At 35.8% G+C, this 25,832-nt stretch overlaps 1 long non-coding RNA gene across 1 annotated transcript; it reads left to right on the forward strand.

Annotated features, from left to right (window-relative positions):
* Positions 1-12,037: 12,037 nt before the first annotated feature.
* On the forward strand, positions 12,038-13,190 carry LOC113110113 (uncharacterized). Its single transcript, XR_003293066.1, has 3 exons — positions 12,038-12,100; positions 12,461-12,617; positions 12,985-13,190. It is a non-coding gene; the product is annotated as an uncharacterized LOC113110113 (long non-coding RNA).
* Positions 13,191-25,832: the final 12,642 nt, after the last annotated feature.

A 25,832-nucleotide genomic window follows, 5' to 3' on the forward strand; every position in this document is an offset into this window, starting at 1 on the left:
GTGCCGAATCAACCGAGTCTCGAACATGCTCCGAAGTGCCGATCTGCAATTAACCGAGTCGCGATCAGGCTCCGAAGTCCAGATCTGAAAACTTCGACCAAAGAATGTAAAAAATAACTCTATTTCTCTAATAACTCTACAACTCTATGAAAGACTCAGATCACGTATCTAAAAATAAATCGCTATAGTAAAAGAGAAATAATAAGAGGAGTGAAGTTTCCTACTGTTCTGCTGTGTTTGGTCCTCACTCGTGTCTGACGCTCGGCGGCGCGTCTCCACCCATCACACGCGAGTTTACAGCGCTAATTAATCATCTTTGTTAATTATTATACATTTACTTCATTGTCAGCTTCAGGTACTTCATTTATTATTGTTCAATGAACTGTTTGAAACAAAATGTTGTATTTCAGTAATAATTCAAAATTATCAAAATAAAATTCATAAAAATAATGGTTTATATTTTAATATCCTTTAAAATATAATTTATTTCTGTGATGTGCAGCTGTATTTTCAGCATCATTCCAACAGTCTTCAGTGTCACATGATCTTTAGAAATCATGAGAATATGATGATTTATTATTAGAACTATTAATAGTTGTGCTACCCAATATTATTTTGGAATCTGCGATACTTTTTTAAGGATTCTTCGATGTATATATATTTTTTTAAAGAACATTATTTATTCAAAATATAAATCTCTTCTAAAAATATTAATCTCTGATATCACTTCTTATCAATTTAACACATCCTGAATAAAAGATTCTAAAATCTAATAAAGAATACAATTTCTTTAAAAAAAAGAAAGGATAAAAATTTACTGACCCCAAACCATTGAACTGTAGTGAATATTGTTAGAAAATATTTATATTTTAAATAAATGCTCTTCTTTTTAACTTTTTATTCATCAAAGAATCCTGAAAAAAGTATCACAGGTTCCAAAATAATATTTATCGGCAAAACTGTTGATAATTCTAATAATAAATCATCATATTATTTGATTTCTGTAGATCATTTGACAATGAAGACTGGAGGAAAGATGCTGAAAATACAGCTGCACATCACTTGAATAAATTTCACCTTCATGTATATTAAAATGTTAATAATATTTCACAATATTATGTTTTCCAGTATTTTTGATCAAATAAATGCTGTCTTGATGAGTAAAATAAATTCCTGTAAAAAAACATTAAAAATCATTCTGATCCCAAACTCTGACCGGTAGTGTGTGTATGTGTGTGTGTTTATATATATATATATATATATATATATATATATAAGCCCACTATCACACTAGGCAAGGAAAGTTTAGTTATATTTCATACACGATGGTAATTCAAAGTGCTTTACATAAAATAAAGTAAAATAATCATAAAGAAAAATTATAACAAAAATAAAACAAGCAATTTTAAAACTTTTATAATGATTAAAAAATGTACTTAATTAAAATGAGTTTAAAAACACTTACAAAATTATTTTACATAAAAAAATCAGTGAAAATATAGTGCAATCAGTTCGGACATTGCACAGTGCTCATTCAATAAATGCACAGCCAAACAGAAGAGTTTTAAGTCTAGATTTAAATGTGACTAGTGTTTTACATCTGATCTCTTCTGGAAGCTGATTCCAACTGCGAGCGGCATAGAAACTAAAAGCAGATTCCCCTTGTTTTGTGTGAACCCTTGGTATTTCTAACTGCATTACTTGAGGATGTGCTAGAAGAAAAATGTTAATAATATTTCACAATATTACTTGTTTTCCAGTATTTTTGATCAAATAAATGCTGTCTTGATGAGTAAAATAAATTCCTGTAAAAAAACATTAAAAATCATTCTGATCCCAAACTCTGACCAGTAGTGTGTGTATGTGTGTGTTATATATAAGCCCACTAACACAATAGGCAAGGCAAGTTTATTTATATTTCATACACAATGGTAATTCAAAGTGCTTTACATAAAAGAAAGTAAAATAATCATAAAGAAAAATTATAACAAAAATAAAACGAGCAATTTCAAAACTTCTATAATGATTAAAACATTTACTTAAATAAAAGGAATTTGCTCCGAAGTGCCGATCTGAATCAACCGAGTCGCGAACAGGCTCCGAAGTGGCGATCTGAATTAACCGAGTCGCGAACATGCTCCGAAGTGGCGATCTGAATCAACCTAGTCGCCAACAGGCTCCGAAGTGCCGAATCAACCGAGTCGCGAACATGCTCCGAAGTGCCGATCTGAATCAACCGAGGGCGCGAACTTGCTCCAAAGTGCCGATCTGAATCAACCGAGTCGTGAACATGCTCCGAAGTGCCGATCTGAATCAACCGAGGGCGCGAACATGCTCCGAAGTGCCGATCTGAATCAACCGAGGGCGCGAACATGCTCCGAAGTCCCGATCTGAAATCAACAGAGTCGCGAAGATGCTCAGAAGTGCCGATATGAAATCAACCGAGTCCTGAACAGGCTCCGAAGTGCCGATCTGAATCAACAGAGTCGCGAACAGGCTCCGAAGTGCCGAATCAACCGAGTCTCGAACATGCTCCGAAGTGCCGATCTGCAATTAACCGAGTCGCGATCAGGCTCCGAAGTCCAGATCTGAAAACTTCGACCAAAGAATGTAAAAAATAACTCTATTTCTCTAATAACTCTACAACTCTATGAAAGACTCAGATCACGTATCTAAAAATAAATCGCTATAGTAAAAGAGAAATAATAAGAGGAGTGAAGTTTCCTACTGTTCTGCTGTGTTTGGTCCTCACTCGTGTCTGACGCTCGGCGGCGCGTCTCCACCCATCACACGCGAGTTTACAGCGCTAATTAATCATCTTTGTTAATTATTATACATTTACTTCATTGTCAGCTTCAGGTACTTCATTTATTATTGTTCAATGAACTGTTTGAAACAAAATGTTGTATTTCAGTAATAATTCAAAATTATCAAAATAAAATTCATAAAAATAATGGTTTATATTTTAATATCCTTTAAAATATAATTTATTTCTGTGATGTGCAGCTGTATTTTCAGCATCATTCCAACAGTCTTCAGTGTCACATGATCTTTAGAAATCATGAGAATATGATGATTTATTATTAGACTAATAGTTGTGCTACCCAATATTATTTTGGAATCTGCGATACTTTTTTAAGGATTCTTCGATGTATATATATTTTTTTAAAGAACATTATTTATTCAAAATATAAATCTCTTCTAAAAATATTAATCTCTGATATCACTTCTTATCAATTTAACACATCCTGAATAAAAGATTCTAAAATCTAATAAAGAATACAATTTCTTTAAAAAAAAGAAAGGATAAAAATTTACTGACCCCAAACTATTGAACTGTAGTGAATATTGTTAGAAAATATTTATATTTTAAATAAATGCTCTTCTTTTTAACTTTTTATTCATCAAAGAATCCTGAAAAAAGTATCACAGGTTCCAAAATAATATTTATCGGCAAAACTGTTGATAATTCTAATAATAAATCATCATATTATTTGATTTCTGTAGATCATTTGACAATGAAGACTGGAGGAAAGATGCTGAAAATACAGCTGCACATCACTTGAATAAATTTCACCTTCATGTATATTAAAATGTTAATAATATTTCACAATATTATGTTTTCCAGTATTTTTGATCAAATAAATGCTGTCTTGATGAGTAAAATAAATTCCTGTAAAAAAACATTAAAAATCATTCTGATCCCAAACTCTGACCGGTAGTGTGTGTGTGTGTGTTTATATATATATATATATATATATATATATATATATATATATATATATATATATATAAGCCCACTAACACACTAGGCAAGGAAAGTTTAGTTATATTTCATACACGATGGTAATTCAAAGTGCTTTACATAAAATAAAGTAAAATAATCATAAAGAAAAATTATAACAAAAATAAAACAAGCAATTTTAAAACTTTTATAATGATTAAAAAATGTACTTAATTAAAATGAGTTTAAAAACACTTACAAAATTATTTTACATAAAAAAATCAGTGAAAATATAGTGCAATCAGTTCGGACATTGCACAGTGCTCATTCAATAAATGCACAGCCAAACAGAAGAGTTTTAAGTCTAGATTTAAATGTGACTAGTGTTTTACATCTGATCTCTTCTGGAAGCTGATTCCAACTGCGAGCGGCATAGAAACTAAAAGCAGATTCCCCTTGTTTTGTGTGAACCCTTGGTATTTCTAACTGCATTACTTGAGGATGTGCTACCCTTACGAAAATTAACCATGGTTTTACTACAAATAAAACCAAAAAACCATGGTTACTGTAGTTAAACCATGGTAACCACAAATTAACCATGGTTTTGCTATATTAACCATAGTTTTACCATGGTATTTGTAGTAAATCTGTGGTTTTACAAATGGCAGTCAATACGCCATAAAACCATGGGTTACTACAGTTTTACTATAATAAAACCATGGTTATTTTTCGTAAGGGTAATCGCCTTCCTGATATTGATGATCTTCTCAGATAAGAAGGATGCAAACTCATTGCATTTGCTGTCGGAGATCATTTCACTGGGAATCTGTCTTCAGTCTATGTCTCGTAACTTTGAATGCTCCTCTGTGAATTGCAGATCTGAATCAACCGAGGGCGCGAACATGCTATGAAGTGCCGATCTTAATCAACCGAGAGCGCGAACATGCTCCGAAGTGCCGATCTTAATCAACCGAGAGCGCGAACATGCTCCGAAGTGCCGATCTGAATCAACCGAGTCGCGAACATGCTCCGAAGTCCCGATCTGAATCAACCGAGTCGTGAACATGCTCCGAAGTGCCGATCTGAATCAACCGAGTCGTGAACATGCTCCGAAGTGCCGATCTGAATTAACCGAGGGCGCGAACATGCTCCGAAGTGCCGATCTGAACACCCGAATCAACCGAGTCGCAAACAGGCTCCGAAGTGCCGAATCAACCGAGTCACGAACAGGCTCCGAAGTGGCGAATCAACCGAGTTGCGATCAGGCTCCGAAGTCCCGATCTGAAAACTTCGACCAAAGAATGTAAAAAATAACTCTATATCTCTAATAACTCTATAACTCTATGAAAGACTCAGATCACGTATCTAAAAATAAATCGACAGTAAAAGAGAAATAATAAGAGGAGTGAAGTTTCCTACTGTTCTGCTGTGTTTGGTCCTCACTCGCGTCTGACGCTCGGCGGCGCGTCTCCGCCCCTCACACGCCGTTTACAGCGCTAATTAATCATCTTTATTAATTATTATACATTTACTTCATTGTCAGCTTCAGGTACTTCATTTATTATTGTTCAATGAACTGTTTGAAACAAAATGTTGTATTTCAGTAATAATTCAAAATTATCAAAATAAAATTCATAAAATAATGGTTTATATTTTAATATCCTTTAAAATATAATTTATTTCTGTGATGTGCAGCTGTATTTTCAGCATCATTCCTCCAGTCTTCAGTGTCACATGATCTTTAGAAATCCTGAAAATATGATTATTTATTATTAGAACTGTTAATAGTTTGGCTACCAAATATTATTTTGGAATCTGCGATACTTTTTTAAGGATTCTTCGATGTATATATATTTTTTTAAAGAACATTATTTATTCAAAATATAAATCTCTTCTAACAATATTAATCTTTGATATCACTTCTTATCAATTTAACACATCCTGAATAAAAGATTCTAAAATCTAATAAAGAATACAATTTCTTATAAAAAAAGAAAGGATAAAAATGTACTGACCCCAAACTATTGAACTGTAGTGAATATTGTTAGATAATATTTATATTTTAAATAAATGCTCTTCTTTTTAACTTTTTATTCATCAAAGAATCCTGAAAAAAGTATCACAGGTTCCAAAATAATATTTATCAGCAAAACTGTTGATAATTCTAATAATAAATCATCATATTATTTGATTTCTGAAGATCATGTGACAATGAAGACTGGAGGAAAGATGCTGAAAATACAGCTGCACATCACATGAATCAATTACACCTTCATGTATATTAAAATAGAAAAATGTTAATAATATTTCACAATATTACATGTTTTCCAGTATTTTTGATCAATTAAATGCTGTCTTGATGAGTAAAATAAATTCCTGTAAAAAAACATAAAAAATCATTCTGATCCCAAACTCTGACCGGTAGTGTGTGTGTGTGTGTGTGTGTTTATATATATATATATATATATATATATATATATATATATATATATATATATATATATATATATATATATATATATAAGCCCACTAACACACTAGGCAAGGAAAGTTTATTTATATTTCATACACAATGGTAATTCAAAGTGCTTTACATAAAAGAAGGTAAAATAATCATAAAGAAAAATTATAACAAAACTAAAACAAGCAATTTTAAAACTTTTATAATGATTAAAACATTTACTTAATTTAAATTAATTTAAAAACAGTTACAAAATTATTTTACATTAAAAAAAAAATATAGTGCAATCAGTTCGGACATTGCACAGTGCTCATTCAATAAATGCGCAGCTAAACAGATGAGTTTTAAGTCTAGATGTAAATGTGACTAGTGTTTTACATCTGATCTCTTCTGGAAGCTGATTCCAACTGCGAGCGGCATAGAAACTAAAAGCAGATTCCCCTTGTTTTGTGTGAACCCTTGGTATTTCTAACTGCATTACTTGAGGATGTGCTAATCGCCTTCCTGATATTGATGATCTTCTCAGAAAAGAAGGATGCAAACTCATTGCATTTGCTGTCGGAGAGCATTTCACTGGGAATCTGTCTTCAGTCTATGTCTCGTAACTTTGAACGCTCCTCTGTGCAGTGCAGATCTCAATCAACCGAGGAAGCGAACATGCTCCGAAGTGCCGATCTGAAATCAACCGAGTCGCGAACATGCTCCGAAGTGCCCATCTGAAATCAACCGAGTCGCGAACATGCTCCGAAGTGCCGGTCTGAATCAACCGAGGGCGCGAACATGCTCCGAAGTGCCGAATCAACCGAGTCACAAACATGCTCCGAAGTGGCGATCTTAATCAACCGAGTCGCGAACATGCTCCGAAGTGCCGATCTGAATCAACCGAGTCGCGAACATGCTCCGAAGTGCCCATCTGAAATCAACCGAGTCGCGAACATGCTCCGAAGTGCCGGTCTGAAATCAACCGAGTCACGAACATGCTCCGAAGTGCCCATCTGAAATCAACCGAGGGCGCGAACATGCTCCGAAGTGCCCATCTGAAATCAACCGAGTCACGAACAGGCTCCGAAGTGCCGATCTGAAAACTTCGACCAAAGAATGTAAAAAATAACTCTATTTCTCTAATAACTCTACAACTCTATGAAAGACTCAGATCACGTATCTAAAAATAAATCGCTATAGACAGTAAAAGAGAAATAATAAGAGGAGTGAAGTTTCCTACTGTTCTGCTGTGTTTGGTCCTCACTCGCGTCTGACGCTCCGCGGCGCGTCTCCGCCCCTCACACGCGCGTTTACAGCGCTAATTAATCATCTTTGTTAATTATTATACATTTACTTCATTGTCAGCTTCAGGTACTTCATTTATTATTGTTCAATGAACTGTTTGAAACAAAAAAGGTTGTATAGTAGCATGGAAATCCAGACCAAAATCTGAAGGATCTATATGACAATGAACGATTTAGACTTGGGTTTTTATCTAAAAGAGGAACAGAATACGATTCCATATAAGGTTAGTATAGCTTAGTTCAGCACTTGGACAGCGACTCAAGTAGCACCCCAGCCAACATGTCCATGCCCCACATGGGATTTATCTGGGCTATGTGGGTGTCAACTGGGCATGGGCTCAGAGTGGGCACTTTGATGGGCTGAATGTGGGCCCCAGCTTGGATACAGGTATGGGACCCAGTTAGGCTGCACATTATTGTTAATTTGTGGGTCCCAAATGGGCCACATTTGGGCTATATTAGGATATATTTATAGTTACATTTAAGTTTTTTTTTTTATTTTTTTTTTAGTTTATTTATTTATATACAGTTATGGGTAGCTACACAATCCTAACAATTAAATTTATTTAATTGTATGTATTTCATGTTTTATATAATTTAGAGTTATATCATAATGTAACCAATATAAGATTATTTATTTTATGAATAATGCTATTTTATTTTATTTATAACTATCTCAAAGGGGTTTTCTTATAATCTAAAAGCACTTGTGTTATGCGGTCATTGAGTCATGCGATGATTGGCGTGGTTGTCTTCCCGCCCCTTCTCATTCAAAAAATAAAATAAAATAAATAAAATAAAACGGTTGCTACTCTCCACTTCAACACGGTCAGCGTCTGCGTGTCAATGGACAAACTCTCTAAACTGTCAATGTAAGATAATTATATTTCACTTTATATTAGCCGAATTACTGCTGCTGCTATATAATTGGATGTACTTTTTTCTCTTTTTTTATATTTGAAAATACAGTAATGGCAGAGTCACTAATGAAACTTAACGAAGCCAGTCGGATTGAACTGTCGTAGCTGAAGGGTTAACGTTAACGTTGTATAAAAAATTAAAAGGTTGGCAGTTTACTTAGCAAATGTAGGATGTTTTATTTGTAAATTCATTGGGCAGAGGCTTTTGAAACAAGTTTCAATGCTTTTGAATGTTTCTGCGTGTAATGCAAACGCCCTTAAGCGTTTTCACTTCCATAAAAACGCTTTTAATGTGAGCATACAGCGCACACAGCTACGTCTGCTTCATAATAGATTAAAATGCTATCTTTATGGGAAAACGTGTCGGATGTGCCAGTGGAAAATAAATGGTGTAAATATAAAAGTTTGAAGAGTTAATGTGCTTAATTAGGGAACACATATCAGCTGTGTCTCATTTAGAAGGATGCGATACTCAGGGGGTCATCTCAAAACATTTCCCGCCTGCCTCACGATGGTCAGCTGGTCAGCATGCGGGACTGCAGGAGGGAAATGCTGGTCATCATGGCTTAATTGATAAAACAAACGAGACGACTCCAGGTGTTTTAAAGACACTTACTTTATTTGGTCACCGAACGGGCCTTGATAGAGATTTAATCTCCGTCGTGTTGCCAGAACCAGATATTATGATCATTTTGGAGAGCATAAAATGTATAGGTTACAGAATGAAATATGCCAACTCTGGTCACGAAGAATGCTATGCTATTTCATTCAGATTGGTAGTAAACCTTTTACAAAAATCCTGATAAAAACATACCTGAGAGCAAATTCTTATCCATATAGCAATGCTTTTTAATGAACGTTATTACAGTAAAAACATTTTTGCATGAATAATAAATTTATCCACACCTAACATGTAGTAAAGTATCAACAAATTGGGATAAACTAAAATAATGTCTGATTTATTAATGTCCATCCCTCCAAAACAGACAGCACAGAGAGTGTAATGAGTTGCACTTTAGGTGTTAGTAATTTTTAGGTGTTAACAAACATCTCCTCGTGCGATAGCATGGCACCATGACAGATTTATTGTGAAGATGAAAACCCACAAGAGTGTGGTAAGTTAACTTTAACTTTATACCTTTTATTCTGATGATGTTTGCTAGATATAAAGTTACATTATTTTTATAAAAATATAGTGTGAGTGAACTCTGTCAAGCTGTGCTAACTGTCCTTTTCCTCCCGCAGCGCAGCTGTCAGACCAGAGAGAGACTCGTCGAATAGTCCTTTTACTGCTCACTTTCCCAGTAAACTAGTATTTTCCTCCCACAGTGGCACCAGCAGACCAATAGGGAGACTCGTAAAGACCTAAAAGTGGTACGAGTACATTAGGTACAGGTAGGTGAACTTTAAAACACTTGGAGTCATCTCATTTGTTTTATCAGTTAAGCCGTGCTAACTATCATTTCCCTCCCGCAGTGGAGCTGACTGACCGGCTGACCATCGAGAAGCAGACGAGAAGAGTCGTGCCATAAAGAAGACCACTTTATATGTTTCGAGATAATATCTGTTCTCTCAATATTTTTGTATAGTCTTACTAATTAAGTACATGAACTCTTCAAACTTTTATTTTTATATTTACACTATTTATTTTCCACTGGAAAAATGTGTTATCTATGATTTTACTTGTAGGCTATATGTATGTTCATTGATGAAATATGGTTAATATTCTGGTAATTCTGTGTTGTTAAAGTTCAGCTCTGAAAAATAAAAGATGAATCATGAATAAAGCTGTTGGTGTGAAGCAATAACTTGTTACTGAATATAGAACAAAATAATAAAATAATAGTACTTTTAAAATTACATTTCTAAACTGAATAGTGTCACTTTTAACTTGTTCATATTACCTTTAGTAGTATAACTTGGGCAAAAATATGAAGTACTGGCACAACTTAATTATAACCACGCATGCTTTTTAATGCTTTTGTAAAGGTTTTAGTAGTATTTTAAAATAATTGGCTTTTCTGTTTTTCTTTCTTTACTCTTTTTTTAGGTATGAAGCTGAGAAGTCTGCACAGGCCCAGGAATAATACCATTTCATCCTATTCTGTTCAAGTATTTTTGTATTAACACTTTCCTGTTCTTTGTGTTGCAGAGCAGTAAATGTGGAGATGGTACAGGAGCACGATTACAACAGCCGTCCAGTCCCAGGTGAGTGTAATGTGTTAACTAAAACAATAACTTATATTAAAAGCTTATCGGCAACTATAGACATTAATCAAATATAGTATGTTTTATTTGTATTGTTAGATGTAACGTTATATACATTTAATGTAGCACGTGGTAGCAGTTATGCTAACAGTCTAGCAGGTTAGTGAAGCGGTGTTTTTATACTTTTGCCATCATCCTTTTATTCTGCTCTCTTTCTGGCTTAAGTCACACAAAATTAACAGACATTTAAAGTTATCAATAAAATCCACAACAATGTAGGAAATATGAGCAGTTGAACAAACATCTGTTGTACAAGCAGAATTCAAATTATTTTATAATGGTTTGTAGTTTATTTAACTTTGAATTGATGTTCTAAGTAACTGGTATATTATTGCATAAATTTGATAGTAACTTTCCAAATTAATGAGTTGTTTTTATTAAAGTGTTATGTTTAACACAAAATAATTAGGTGCTTTGTTAATTAAGTGCTCTTGCTGAGGCATGGGAAAAATAAAGGAGCTGGAAAAACACCTGCTAGTGACATCAGCATCATCTACACACCTGCTAGTGACATCAGCATCATCTACACACCTGCTAGTGACATCAGCATCATCTACTCACCTGTTAGTGACATCAGCATCATCTACACACCTGTTAGTGACATCAGCATCATCTACTCACCTGCTAGTGACATCAGCATCATCTACTCACCTGTTAGTGACATCAGCATCATCTACACACCTGTTAGTGACATCAGCATCATCTACTCACCTGCTAGTGACATCAACATCATCTACACACCTGTTAGTGACATCAGCATCATCTACTCACCTGCTAGTGACATCAGCATCACCTACACACCTGTTAGTGACATCAGCATCATCTACACACCTGTTAGTGACATCAGCATCACCTACTCCCCTGTTAGTGACATCAGCATCATCTACACACCTGCTAGTGACATCAGCATCATCTACACACCTGCTAGTAACTTGTCTGATTTGTGATAAGCAATTTTTCTATCTTCTAGTAAGTTTAAGCTTTTGTTACGTTCTCAGCCGTGGTTTTAAGCAACATTATACATATAATCTTTCACATACTTCTCAGTGTGCTTTTTTTTTTTTTTTTTTTTTGCTAAATTGAATGCTTAGATTGTAGGGAAAAAATTTAAGTCAGACATTTTTTATAAAAATATAACTCTTTCACATCAGAAATCACCAACCCCTCCTGACATATCTTTCCAGTTTGGGGTAGATAACAATTTCTGGAGGATCATATGACGCTAAAAACTGAAGTAATGATGCTGAAAAATCAGCTTTGATCATAGCAATCAACTGACCCTTCACAAAAAACCCAACCTCCTTAAAAACTGTAGCTATGTCTGACACGCCATGCTGCTCTCACAGTACACACCTTGTTCTCCCACAGCGAATAATACATCGTGGACCAAAGAGGAAACTGACAACACACAGACAGAAGAAGACAGAGAAGGTCACTTCTGGTATGAAACAAGTGTTCAGCTTTTAAATTTGGCCCCTTTTTTTTTCAGAAATTCAAACAATAAATATTGTTTTGTGCTGTTTTAATGTGTTACAGATCACTGTAGTGCCTCAGTTCAAGCAGCACACACATGAACCAATTGATTCATATTTAACTGAAGCACACAATAAAAGATGTCACACGTCTTTATACAACATTTTTCAAGTTTAAGTCCACCGAAGTTAATCTACTCTCCTGTCTACCATATTTTCTGCACCATAAGGTGCACTGGATTATAAAGCACAGTCTCAAAACTGAGTTTAGTTGAACTTTAATCTACTAATACACTCACATTATTTTTTTTATCAATCTTCTCCCACAGATCCATCAAAGTCCTCATCTTCTGTGTCTGAATTGAACAGCTGGGCAACAGCTTTTGAACAGGTTTCTTCATCTAACATGCCGGGTTCCCTCTCATCATGGTTGATCGCTGCCAGCGTACGTAGTGTACGTAATACGTCCCTGTGTCCGACAGTCAGGTAAACAGAGCGCTTACCAAAGTCGCACAACAAAATTTTTACAGATTTTGGAACTCAGTGTACACATAAGGCGCACCGGATTATCAGGTGCACGCCCGATTTTTGGGAAAATGAAAGGCTCTTAGATGCACATTATAGTGTGGAAAATATAGTAATTTGTATGTCAAGCAAGATGGCAGTATTGGCGTTATGATAGGTCAGATCACCTGTCAGTCAAGCTCACTGTGAACATTAAATTACATTTTAACATGTATTCACAAAGAAAACATCTCATGTTTCACTTCTGTTAAATGTGATGAAATAATCTTTTGTGTGAAATATGAACAGCTATGCCAATCTTTCTCCTTTTGTTTTCCTGTTTCTCCAGCCTCGCGTGTGGAGACTTCAGAAGATGCCAGACCTCACAAAGATTTCAGATGATGGAAACTATAGATGAACATGCAAAGCTGCTAAATAATCCTTATATTGTAATCATTGTCCTAAAAGGTAAGTTTGCAGGCTGATTTAAGGTGTGCTCCTACATTTTCTGCTTGTACTCCTATGTATTTATGATACAAATGTAAATGACTGTAAATGAACATAAAAAGCTGTTGCATGCCTTTCTCATAAGTGCTCGCCTGTTAGCAATGCTATTTTATTTAAGAATGTTATTACTGAGATCATTAAAAAAGTAATTGTGACGAGTGGGGTGGTGCAGAGAGCCTTGGGAACGGAGCGAGGCCGGTGGAGTGATTGGGAAATGAGTAGGGATGGGGATCGAAAACCGGTTCCAAATTTCCAAGAACCGGGTATTGGATAAGAAGTGTGCATTTCGATTCTGCTTAACGATTCCAGGGTTCGAATTCCAATTTGATTAAAAACGATTAAGTGCAGGAATGGAAATAATTAGCGCCCTGTTTGTGTGGAGCACATGAAGCGTAAGTGCGTGCACAGAGAGCAGCGGTCGGTTCCTGGTTTGTGTCCGTTCTTGGGCTGTTTCTTGTATATCCACTGTTGTTCAGAGTCGAAACTGACTTCTTTCATATTTGTCGACCAATATACAGAAAAATACATCAGTATATCATAATAAACACAACCGTTTTCGTCTTATGTGAATGTGAACAGATGAAAAAGAAAACACACATGTACAGTGTTTTTGCTTAAAGAGACAACAGCCTAATAATCGTGTTGCCTGTCATTAATGTTAATCAAAGAACAAGAGAAAACCATTCACTGATCTTGACTGAATATATTTAATAACTTTAATTGATTAATCTTTATTTTATTTATAAAAAGAAAACTATGCAGTGTTTTTAAACTTTTAATTACAGTTTCTGTACCTAAAATGTTGTTTAGTTGTATTTATTTATGATATTGCTTATTGATTTGTTTGTTCCTATCTTATTACTGACTGTTTACTTGTCTTTAACACTTTAATATTTGAAATTTATATTAATCTAGTTGTTTTTGCTATGGTATTTTTTTAAAGCACAGGCAAAATTCCTCTTGCAGTGTTTTGTAGGCTGCTGATTTTTCCTCATGTTATTCAGCTGCAACAGAATGTAAAAAGACACAATACATGTTTGACATCTAAATGTTTGACTTATTTTTTTTTTTATATTGGAATTTTCTATCTATATTTTGTGTTTGTGTGTGACAGTTGTCTGCGAGGGGCTGGCGCGATGTTTTGTCTTTATTTTATTATTAAAGCTTTGTTTGATTGTCCGCCGGTTCCCACCTCCTCCATCCTGAGATTGTGAAGTTTTTATGCCGTTACAGTAATATTGTGACTTTATTAAACAATCCTCTATGAAAATACAGTTTCACAGTGTTATCAATGTACTTTCAGGGAGGAACTTGTCAGCAAATCTACTTCACAGCACATCAGTGAAAGCAGTTAACAGTTACAGACGGGTGTTGGATCAGGGTCAGATCTGAATTCTGCAGGTAGGTAGATCTCCAGGAACAGGATTATACAGCCCTGTTATATTGGTAATGTATGATGGATTTTGTTTTTATTGCAGGTTTCCTGGGATGACCGTTGGCCTGGACAGATGCACAGTACACCACACTGACTTCTTTGCATGGACAGCTGACTACTACTATTATGTTCTGTGAAGGTACTATTATAGCAAACCTGAGCACCTGTGACAGTGGAAATGTTGTAATGAATAGTCACACATGCATATTTATAAACTGAAAGTCACAGATACATTTTTTTAGTACTAACAATGTATGTTTTTTTGTACTAATTCTCTCCAGCAAACACAACAGTTATACCATTTCATATTTTGAGGTGCACAAACCCTATTTTACAAATAAGAGAAAAGTATAGACCCTTTGCACGTGACGTCACCCTCTACTCACGCGAATTGTGAACGCCATGACGGACGGCAATAGAGCTTTGCTGTAGGACGGACCGCAAGCCAAACGAGTACGAATTCGTGTTCGTTCGTGTAATAAAATGTTTTTTTGTTTTTTTTACTTGTAAGCACAGTGCAGTGATAATGGTCAAACTGTGTATTTACAATGTTAAAGTGGCTGACAACAATAAATATTCTTATTAGGAATAAAACTGCATCGTTTTTTAACTGTGCAGAGCAGTAACGTTAGCTGAATAGTTAGGCCTACTACGCTACTGTAATTTTAATATTGGTCATTGTGGTGGTACTTGGACAGCCAAATATTTTCTGAGGTGGTACTTGGTATAAAACGTTATAGATCAACTGCATTAGAAAGTTGCATTGGCACACCCAGTGAACAACGGTAACTTAAGTGGGTAGCCACGAACAACCAGGTCCTTTAAAAACAGGTTACGTTAAGTTACAAAGAACTGGTAAGCATCCAGACTTTTAAAAAGCTTTGACCTCATCACCAGTGTATGGGGATAACCCGTTTACCACATAGTGGTACAGATTGTGTGGAATGAAGTCGGGTAGACTCGGCGATTTAATGAGGTCCGTGAAAACAGAGGAAAAAGGTAAGGATCGGTATCCAATCCCACGATCTCCAAGTTCTCCAAATACCGTTCTTTGTGAGCACCTACCAGATGCCCTACCTTGACCGATAACGGCACGACAGCTTGTTCAATAGAAGAAGCCATGAAGTTTAGTGTTATTTTATTTTAAACTGATTGAAACTTCCCGCTCGTCCACTACTATTTAGCTTGTGCTTCCGGTGATTCTGCCGTCCGTCATGGCGTCGTCACGTGGTCGTAGTCACGTGTTTGCAAAAGGGTCTATACAAGTGCTCAGATTAGCCCCTTTCACACTGAGATTATAGATAATACACGGGTAATGTGTCCTGGCAATTATTCCCGGATAATTAGATTTTGGTTCATTCACACTGCCAGTGATTTTCCGGAATTCACAGACCATAAAGATCCAGTAAAGACACATGACATTACGATGTGTTTTGTTTCTCTTAAGCTGGTGAACGATGTCAGCTTCAGAACGGATAATGAGGAACTAACTGATCTCTGTGTTACTACAGTTTGTGAGAGAGAAAGAAACAAATACAAGCTTGCAACTCCAAAAACATTTTCTTGATGATTTATTGAAATATTCTCTACAAATACAAATTCCAATGTCACAAGTGCTAAATTTTGTTATAATAAGGTACAAAGTGTCTCTATTGTACAGTAGATGTACTGTATGCAAATATAACAGGGACATTAACATTAACTTTGTCTAATTGTGGCCTAAATGATAAAACCTGACCTGATTAGGTCACATCCCTGATATTACAAACAACTCAAGTTTTGATTGCAAATGAAAATTCTACTATGTACTTCTGTCTTCTTTATAAATAATCATCTCACATATATGTCTTTTATTTTGTGGAACACAAAAGCAAAGAGTGACAGCCTCAGTCACCATTATTTTTTTATATGTGTTATATATATATATATATATATATATATATATATATATATATATATATATATATATATATATATATATATAAATATAAATATATAATATTTTTAGAAAAGCAATGATAGTGAACTGTGACTGAGGCTGTCAGTTTTTTTAAGGTTCTGTCTTGCATCTTTTGTGACCCACTGAAAGTAAGTCAAACACATTTGGTCATATTTTTTTTTTTTTTTTAATTCAATGAATAAAGCTTTTAATTTGTCACTTGACACAATTTATATTAGCCTATAGTATACTTTATACCTATTTGTGTGTAAAAGCATTTTCTTGACTTATAAGGTTTGTGCTCTACACATGTATTTGTAACTGTGTATAAACTGTATTGTATAAATAATAAAGCAATTGTGTCTGAATGTGATGTGTTTAATAAAGTTTTACTTATACAGGATAATTTATTTAGTAGTAATTATGTGAGATTTTTAAAACAATCAGAAAATGTTAATAGTAAAGTAGATTTACCCAAATGAAATCAAGGTCGTTTCAACCTTAGGTAAGCAAACCAATTAGATTTGAACTGGCTCTGAAGCCCCGATCAAATGATTCGCAAAACGTGCTTCGGAGTCCCGATCTGAATCAAATGTTTTGAACTCGCTCCGAAGCCCCGATCAAATGATTCGCGAAACGTGCTTCGGAGTCCCGATCTGAATCAAATGTTTTGAACTCACTCCGAAGCCCCGATCAAATGATTCGCGAAACGTGCTTTGGAGTCCCGATCTGAATCAAATGTTTTGAACTCCCTCCAAAGCCCCGATCAAATGATTCGCGAAACGCGTCGGAGTCCCGATCTGAATCAAATTTTTTGCGAACTCGCTCCGAAGCCCCGATCAAATGATTCGCGAAATGCGATTCGGAGTCCCGATCTGAATCAAATGTTTTTCGAACTCGCTCCGAAGCCCCGATCAAATGATCCGCAAAACGTGCTTCGGAGTCCCGATCTGAATAAAATGTTTTGGATCCGCCTTCAAGTCGCCAAACCCGTGTGACCCTTAAATTCCTTTTGGTGCTGCCCAGAATCAGCTCCGCAGGTGGCGCCGTCAAACAGCGGATCCTGAGCGGCGTGCATCAGTCGAAAATTTCTCTGCTGGTACAAGGTTCCGCTGAACCCTCTTTTCAGTAAGTATATTGCTACATTCACAGAATTGTTTTTTAAATAATCTTGTATATTAATGATAGTAAGGCGTTGTTTGATATTAGGACAACTTTAACTTTCACCAGTGGATAATGGTTTAGCGCTAGCTTCTAGCTAGCTGTGCATTATTAAGTTTGCATTTTTGTAATTTTTTGTCTCGTGTTTGTGTGTATCTGCCTCCTTATAATAAAAAAAGCTTCAGCATTTTAATGATTGAGTTAGTTCAGACAATATGCCGCCTGTTTGAATGTCAAAAAGTGTGGGCTTATCTGCTAATGTTTTTTTTTTCTTTATCTGCTTATGTTAGCTACCGTCGCTAGATCGCTAACACGTGACCAACTGAACAGAACGCAAAGAATTATGGGTATGTTTGGCCAGTTAACATGGTGTGCATAGCAGGCTAGTGTTCTGGCATGAACATAATGAAAAATTTGCGTGAAAAACAGAATATAATCCTACAAAATGCAGCAGGCTAAAGAAAACAGCGGGCTAAAGAAAACATTGTCGGACCATACTAGTACTCGACCGCGACAGCGATGATCATGTAAACGATGATCGAAATTATTATTATTATTATTATTTTTTGATTGGTTATGGCAGCACGTTGGGCGGCGCCCTGATCTCTGATTGGTTAGCTTTCCGATTGATGCCACAAAAGATGTAAGAAGACAGATAATCATGGCCTCAAAGTCACATAGTGATGGCTGGCTTCCCTTTGAGAAGAACAATGAAAATACAGTTCAGAGTAAGCTGTGCAGCGCCAAGCTGTCACACAAATCTACAACAAATACAATGCGCTATCATCTAAAATGTGTACATAAAATATTTGGCTATAACAGAGCGGCAACTCAGACGAGCACTGAATCACTTGCCGTCAGACTTAAATGCAACGCAGGCAGAACCGAGAAGACGACAAAGCTATTCGCTGAAATGGTGGTGAAAGATTTGCTGCCCATTAGTTTCAGGGACAGAGAAGGTTTACTTGTCCAGTGGTGCCTGGCTGTTCCTGCAACATTTGTTCCAGCGGAGCGAATTTATTCCGCTAAATGTGAACAGGCTGCGCACTCGGCTCTCATCTGAGCACGTAGACCGACTTTTCTTTTTGAATAGACATTTTGAATGTTTCACCGGTCGTGGTAAATATAATATCCATTTTTAAAAATAATATTATTATTTCAGTTTTGAGTTTTAGCCATAGTTAAAATATCTAGGCTATTTGCTCTCTCTTTTATACCTTATAATAGTTGTTTGGTTAAACTTGGTGAACTTTTTTCTTTATCTTTTAAAAACTATGTTTCACCGCTGGATCAAAATATTCTGCTAAGGTTATACTGGAAGACAATGTTTTGTTAAAAAATGCAGTTGAATAAAGTAGCAAAAAAAAATATATATATATCTTTGTGGGTTAATTTTTAAATCACAGACAAATAATGAAATGGTCTTTATAAAATAAAAATGCACTGGATATATTTGTAGCCTAATTACATTAAACATATTCATAGAGATAACGAAATCAAAATTATTTGTTTGTCATAGTTTTTTTCTATATTTTAAATCTTATTCAATTATTTAGCAATAATCAGTGATTTCCATGCTGTTAAATAATATTTTTGTTGATCAGAATGTGTAAATTGAATACAAAATATTAATTAAATATTAGAATACATAAAAAAATAACGATACTGACACTAATCTTAATTTATTGTACTTTCGTGTTTGTAAAGCGCAATCCGAGTTACACTTTCGATCAAGTTCACATCTGCATCGGCGAATTTTATTCAGATAAAAGTTGCAAGAGTTATTCTACATCTGATTAATTAACATGAACAATTATGCTGAAATTCGTTTCATGCTCACATAAGCAATGCCCGATAATGATATTGCTCTTAAATGTTTTATTTTTCTATTATTATTGTTATTATTGATGTTATAATAATGTAGCCAAGCTATTTTTCCCGTCATATTTGTGGGCATAATGCAATTCATATGGCTTCGAAAACGCGCAGGTGGTTCATGGAAAATAAAACTTAACTTAAAAATAAAACGTAATTACACCTATTACACTTAATAGCGTAGATGAAAATATAGCACAAATCTGCCATACATTTATAATGAGAACTTTATAGGAATCTATAGTAAAATCCGTCTTTGCCCATCTTTCAGCGCGCTGTCATGAAAACGCATGAGCTGGAGCTCGCGCGCTCTCTCTCTCTCTCTCAGTCTAACGCATAAATTATCATCCTTTTGTGCTGATACAAGTTGTAATGTTACGTCTGATATGTATCTCAGTTATCTGATTTATCATAGGATGTGTCATAGAATTAGCTTCCATTTATTAGTACACTCTTCACCTCAGACAGATATTTCTTGCTCCTTTATTAATAAGTGAGTGAGTGAGTGAAGTGACATTCAGCCAAGTATGGTGACCCATACTCAGAGTTTGTGCTCTGCATTTAACCCGTCCGAAATGCACACACACAGAGCAGTGAACACACACACACACACACACACACACACACACACACACACACACACACACACACACACACACACACACACACACACACACACACACACACACACACACACACACACTGTGAGCACACACCCGGAGCAGTGGGCATCATTTATGCTGCGGCGCCTGGGGAGCAGTTGGGGGTTCGATGCCTTGCTCAAGGGCACCTAAGTCGTGGTATTGAAGGTGGAGAGAGAACTGCACATGCACTCCCCCCACCCACAATTCCGTCGGGCCCGAGACTAGAACTCACAACCCTTCGATTGGGAGTCCAACCCTCTAACCATTAGGCCACGACTAACATTGCTTGATCATAATCATAATCTAACCTGTCCTCATCATGTGTTCATGTTTTCATAGACCGATTTACATGTCAGATTTTAATTTTAATTTTACATTTTTTTCATTTTCATAACAATCTTCAGATTTCTTCATTATATACATTATGACCATGCCCCGCCCAATAGAGATCACTAAGACTTGACCAACTGGGCGGCAACGTCATCAGAACGCAAAGAACTATGGGTATGTTTGGCCAGTTAACATGGTCTGGCATACCAGGCTAGTGTTCTGGCATGAAAATAATGAAAAATTTGCGTGAAAAACAGAATATAATCCCACAAAATGCAGCGGGCTAAAGAAAACATTGTCGGACCATACCGCCTAAAACTGAATCCTAATGCAAAGATGAGATATGATGTGAAAATAAAGAGAATCAAAGGACTCGATCCATACGAGCAGAGCGACTGGTCAAGGTAACACACTCCAGCCCAAAAGAAGGGCATGTGAAAAAGCTGTGTTGTGGTGCTTTTGCAGACAGCCTGAAGAGCTTGATGACATGTTTGCTTGCGATAATCAGAACTGTCCTATACAGTGGTTCCGTTTAGACTGCGTGGGACTCAGCAGCACCAGCCAGAGAAGAGTCATGTGTCTGTGACTTATCACCCACAACCTACCTCATACATTTTCAGTTTCTCAACATTTCTCTGGACTCTTTATAAATGTAAATGTTTTAATCTAAACGTATTTACATGTTAAATATGTAAAGAAACTGAAATTAAGTTGGTTGTTAGTACTGTAATAAATGTGGGGGAGTATTCATTTTGATTGGCTTTGATCTTGCCTACGTGAACTTTACACAGCGCATTCTTTCATATTGATGGAAGGAGAGACTGATTGGACTCACCTGGAGTAGAGGTAATTTAAGAGACAATGTGAAGATGAAAGGGGGCGATGGCAGGAGTTTTGGCTTTTGCGTTCGAGGGAAAAACGGGGGACGCTTTTTGGGTTGCTCGAGACCATTAGGGTTTGTCCGGCAACGAAGATAGCGAGTTAGATCGTATTTGTTGGGTTTAGTAAGATAGTGGGGGGATTTTAGGAACGCAAGCTTTTTGGTTAATGGATGCTTCTGAGAAACAGCGCTGTTGGAAAAGGATGTATCAGTATTACTTACGCTGTGAATCTTAAACGAGTCTGTGCTGCGTTTAAAGAACTTACCAGTACCTTTATTGGACTCTAAAATAATTTGTGCTGTGCGACGAGGATTCCTCAGGCCTTGTGATTCATAAGAAGACCTGCTGTACAGAGGGGACTTGTCAGCACTATCGTCGTTAGATTTTCACTGTCGTGACTGCTTGAACTGGGATAAAATACAGGAGTGTACGTGCTGTTTTTGAGGACGCCGACTTGGCAGGGCTGATCCCTTTCCGTAGACCCCAGGGTGGGGTCTTGATTCCAGGAAACGGGGAAGTGTTTTATACTTTAATTTTTTTGTTGTATGTATGTGTGAGAATGTATGTTGTAGTTGTGAGTTTTTAAATGTTCTACGAACAACTCTGTGCTTACCGAGCTGGGGGAAGCGCTGAATTTTCACTGTGTAATATGATTAGTGTTTGATCACGAATTGATTGTGCTGTGTGACCACTAGAGTGCAGTGCAGTGCCGTGTTGGAGTGTCACTGGTGTATTGCCGTTTGCTCTAGCAAAGACGTACAGAGTTAATGTTTGTTGAATTTAATATGTTTATTTAAATCGTGTTTCTTTTCTAATAATTAATAAATATTTGTTACCTGTGAAGAACTGGTGGTATGACATACCTGTGGTCCTCCATATAGGTCTGGTAAACCCCCCCCCCTCTCATAAATAAAGAAAAAAAAGGAGCGGTTTATTACAGTACTATTTAAGTTATGTAATTGGGTTAGCAACCAAAGAACACTTATTTCGCACAATTCTTCCTTAATACAGATAAAGGAGGCAGAATTTCATTCAATCTTTGTGTATTTTATTTACAGACATGGCTAAAATAAAATACATGTGAGAAGAGCCATTACAAAATCTTTTGGAAAACAAAAAAAAAAAAACATTTATATATTAGATGTGAGCATGGTGTATAATTCTAACATGACGCCTTCACAACAATACTTGGACACATATTGGTCAAAGCACAGCACACAACCACAATTTTATCCAGCAAAGTCTTCATCTCAGTCTCATGACCGGTGTTCCGTTGATTTGTCCTACCTCGTCAGATTTTCCTACGGTAGCGCAAAATTTTAGCTATATCTATCGATATATCCTACCTCATCGAAAAATACTAATGCCTACTACTGCTTCGCTCCTGTGACTATACGTAAAGTAACAGGGTGTCCGCAGGTTTTTAAAAAGTATTAAAAAGTGATAAATCAAAATAGTCAAATTTAAGACCATTAAAAGTGTTAAATGTGGTCTCAGAGGCATTATTTTTTTCCAAATTAGGTATTATTTTTTCAGACTATCAGGTGTCCTATTCTGATTGAAATTCTATCTGCGTTCGCGTCAGTTCGTTTAAATATGGGCTTTAGCATATCTGGGCAGATAATCAAAGATCTTTCGTCTCCGTCTCAACGTATGTTTGATGCTGACGTCATATTCAGTGGTCGTTCGGCATCATCTAAGAACACTGCGCGCTCAACAGAAGTGGCTGGCTTCCGTTTTATTTTAGACTTGCTTCAAGGCATATCTTCAAAGACTGGAAAACCATCGTCGTCTTCATGGGCAAATGCAAGTTTTCTAATAGATTTACTGATAGCGCTGTTTCTCACACATGCAAAGAGAGAGAGAGCGAGAGTCCGTATGTTTGATGCTGACGTCATATTCAGTGGTCGTTCAGCATCATCTCAGAACACTGCGCGCTCAACAGAAGTGGCTGGCTTCCGTTTTATTTTAGACTTGCTTCAAGGCATATCTTCAAAGACTGGACAACCATCGTCGTCTTCATGGGCAAATGCAAGTTTTCTAATAGATTTACTGATAGCGCTGTTTCTCACACATGCAAAGAGAGAGAGAGAGCGAGAGTCTTACCACGCTGAATCGACACGCTATATGTAAACTATTCTTTGTTGTCTTCTCCTGTCAAAATAACGGGGTTCATTTAGAATTATTCATATTCATTTTCGAACAAGCAGAAGACATACCGGTTTCTCTGGTAGTGGGTGGAGCTAATGTGCAAATGGCAATTTCATTGGCTGGCGCTGATTTAGTACCGTCCCTGTTTTGATTTCAGCAAATCAGTTTGACCGAACGCTGACAACGTGATTAATATTCATGAACCCAGCAGCTCATCAATTCATAGTGCATTGTATATACATTAGTATGATAGTAGAATTAGTAGTAGTATTATCTTTTAATAATAATTAATTTGATCTATTACTATTTTGTTACAGAAACCCTCAATGACCAAAAATATCTTAAGCATCACCACCAGTCTTAAGTTCAGTTAAAATGACAAATATGCATTCATTACGCCTAAAAGTAAATTTTTACATAAGGGCATTGTGCTAGAAATATTACTATTATTTAGTAAAATGTATGTGATACTGCTACTACTGTTGAAAAAAATTAAAAAACGTTATTTTTTGAAGAAATAAATCACAGTATTTCTTCCATGTTTTAATTTTAATAGCAAATCCCCTTTATTTACCAAAAATAAAATGTTTAAATTTCATAAATTAAAAGACAAATTAAATTTGGGTGAAACTTGTTTACTGTTTTTCATAATTATATAACTTGTAGAAAAACTTTAAACACAATAAGTATAAAGAATGGCATTGGTTTTATTTTTAGTGTAAAAAGTAAAAAGTAAAAATTTTTTTAATTAGCATATTTTTGTGTTTTGCTTTGGTACCGAAATTGGTACAGAGAACCGTGGATTTTCATGGCTATCGGTACCGAATATTGAAATTTTGGTACCGTGACAACACTAACAGGAAGCCTTATTGTTCGGTGTGTAAAAAAAACATCAATGTCAACTGGATGGGAGCTAACGCACTTCGGTCGCATATAAAATCCACTAAACATAAAAATGGAATGCGTGCTCGGAGAGAGCAGTTAATTCTACCAATCTCAGCTGTCTGCGCGGCTGCACCTCCACCACCACTGCCGCAAATTCGTGGCGCAGTTTTTGAATCCGCAACAGTTTATAGAATCCGCAACAGTTCATAGAAGATGCCCGTTTGTAATGCATCAACTTTCAATTAATGCCAGCCAGTGTGCTGGAACTATACATTCTCTCCATTGCAAATTTTATGTAGTTTTTTTTATTTTATTTACTAAGTTTTATTTACGAAGTTATTTACTCTAAATCTATTCTTTTTTGTATGTTATATATGTCAAAATCTGTGTAAATAATAGAAAGGTCGCTGATTAACACTTGCAATTCAGTGTCGTGATGGTTTAAAAAAAATTTCTGAAGGTAATAAAAAAGGTAATAAAAAAGGTAGTAAATTTAACTTAAGGATTGCTGTATATACCCTGAGTAACTTTGTCGAAGATTCTTATTAGGCAATGGTATAGGCTATTTAGAGTGCCAAGAGCATCATCAGATTGTCCTACCACTATAAAATAAACACGTAGGATGATTTTACAGCGCAAAATACCTCATTAACCACCATTTTTTTCAACCACTTACCAATCGTTTGTTGGACTACTGGAGTCCATGCTTTGTCTGCTACTACTAGGGATGTCAACGATTAATCGATGATCGATTAATTGTCGATAAGAGATGCAATCGATTAAGGCTATCGATGGTCGGTTAACCGATTCAATGTTGGGCTGCGTGCGGCTCATGCGCACTCAACACGTGCGAGCGGCTGTGAGTGACGGTGACGATATATAAAAGCATCATTCATTCACGAATTAAGCTTTTAATGTGATTTAAACTTTAAAGTACATTAAAATAGAAACAACATAAAAGTTCTTCAACATTAAATGCAATAGAAATGTAGTTACTAATCATTTCATCAGATAACTGTTTTATATCGTGCGCTTTGCAGGGCTGCGGGACACAGTGACAGGACAGGTAGTCTATTCATTCCTACAACTTGTTAATTCATTCCTACGAATTATTAATGTGGCAATTGTCCATGTTTCATTAATTTTGTTCCATAAATAACCCATGATTTAAGTGAAATAAGGGAACAAATTAATAAATCGAACGAATTCTTAATTCATGAAATCTTTAATTTCCCTTCCCATGTTTACCACAGTAAGAGATGCGAAAACAGTTATTAAAAGCGAAAGATAATAAAATAAACCTGGGAAATTAGAGGGTTAGACTATGAAGATTTAGGAAAAGAAACGATGCCTAAATATACTGAATTTGTGGAAATTCGTGACCAACCG

Source organism: Carassius auratus, chromosome 10 (genome assembly GCF_003368295.1).
Source record: "Carassius auratus strain Wakin chromosome 10, ASM336829v1, whole genome shotgun sequence".
NCBI lineage: Eukaryota > Metazoa > Chordata > Actinopteri > Cypriniformes > Cyprinidae > Carassius > Carassius auratus.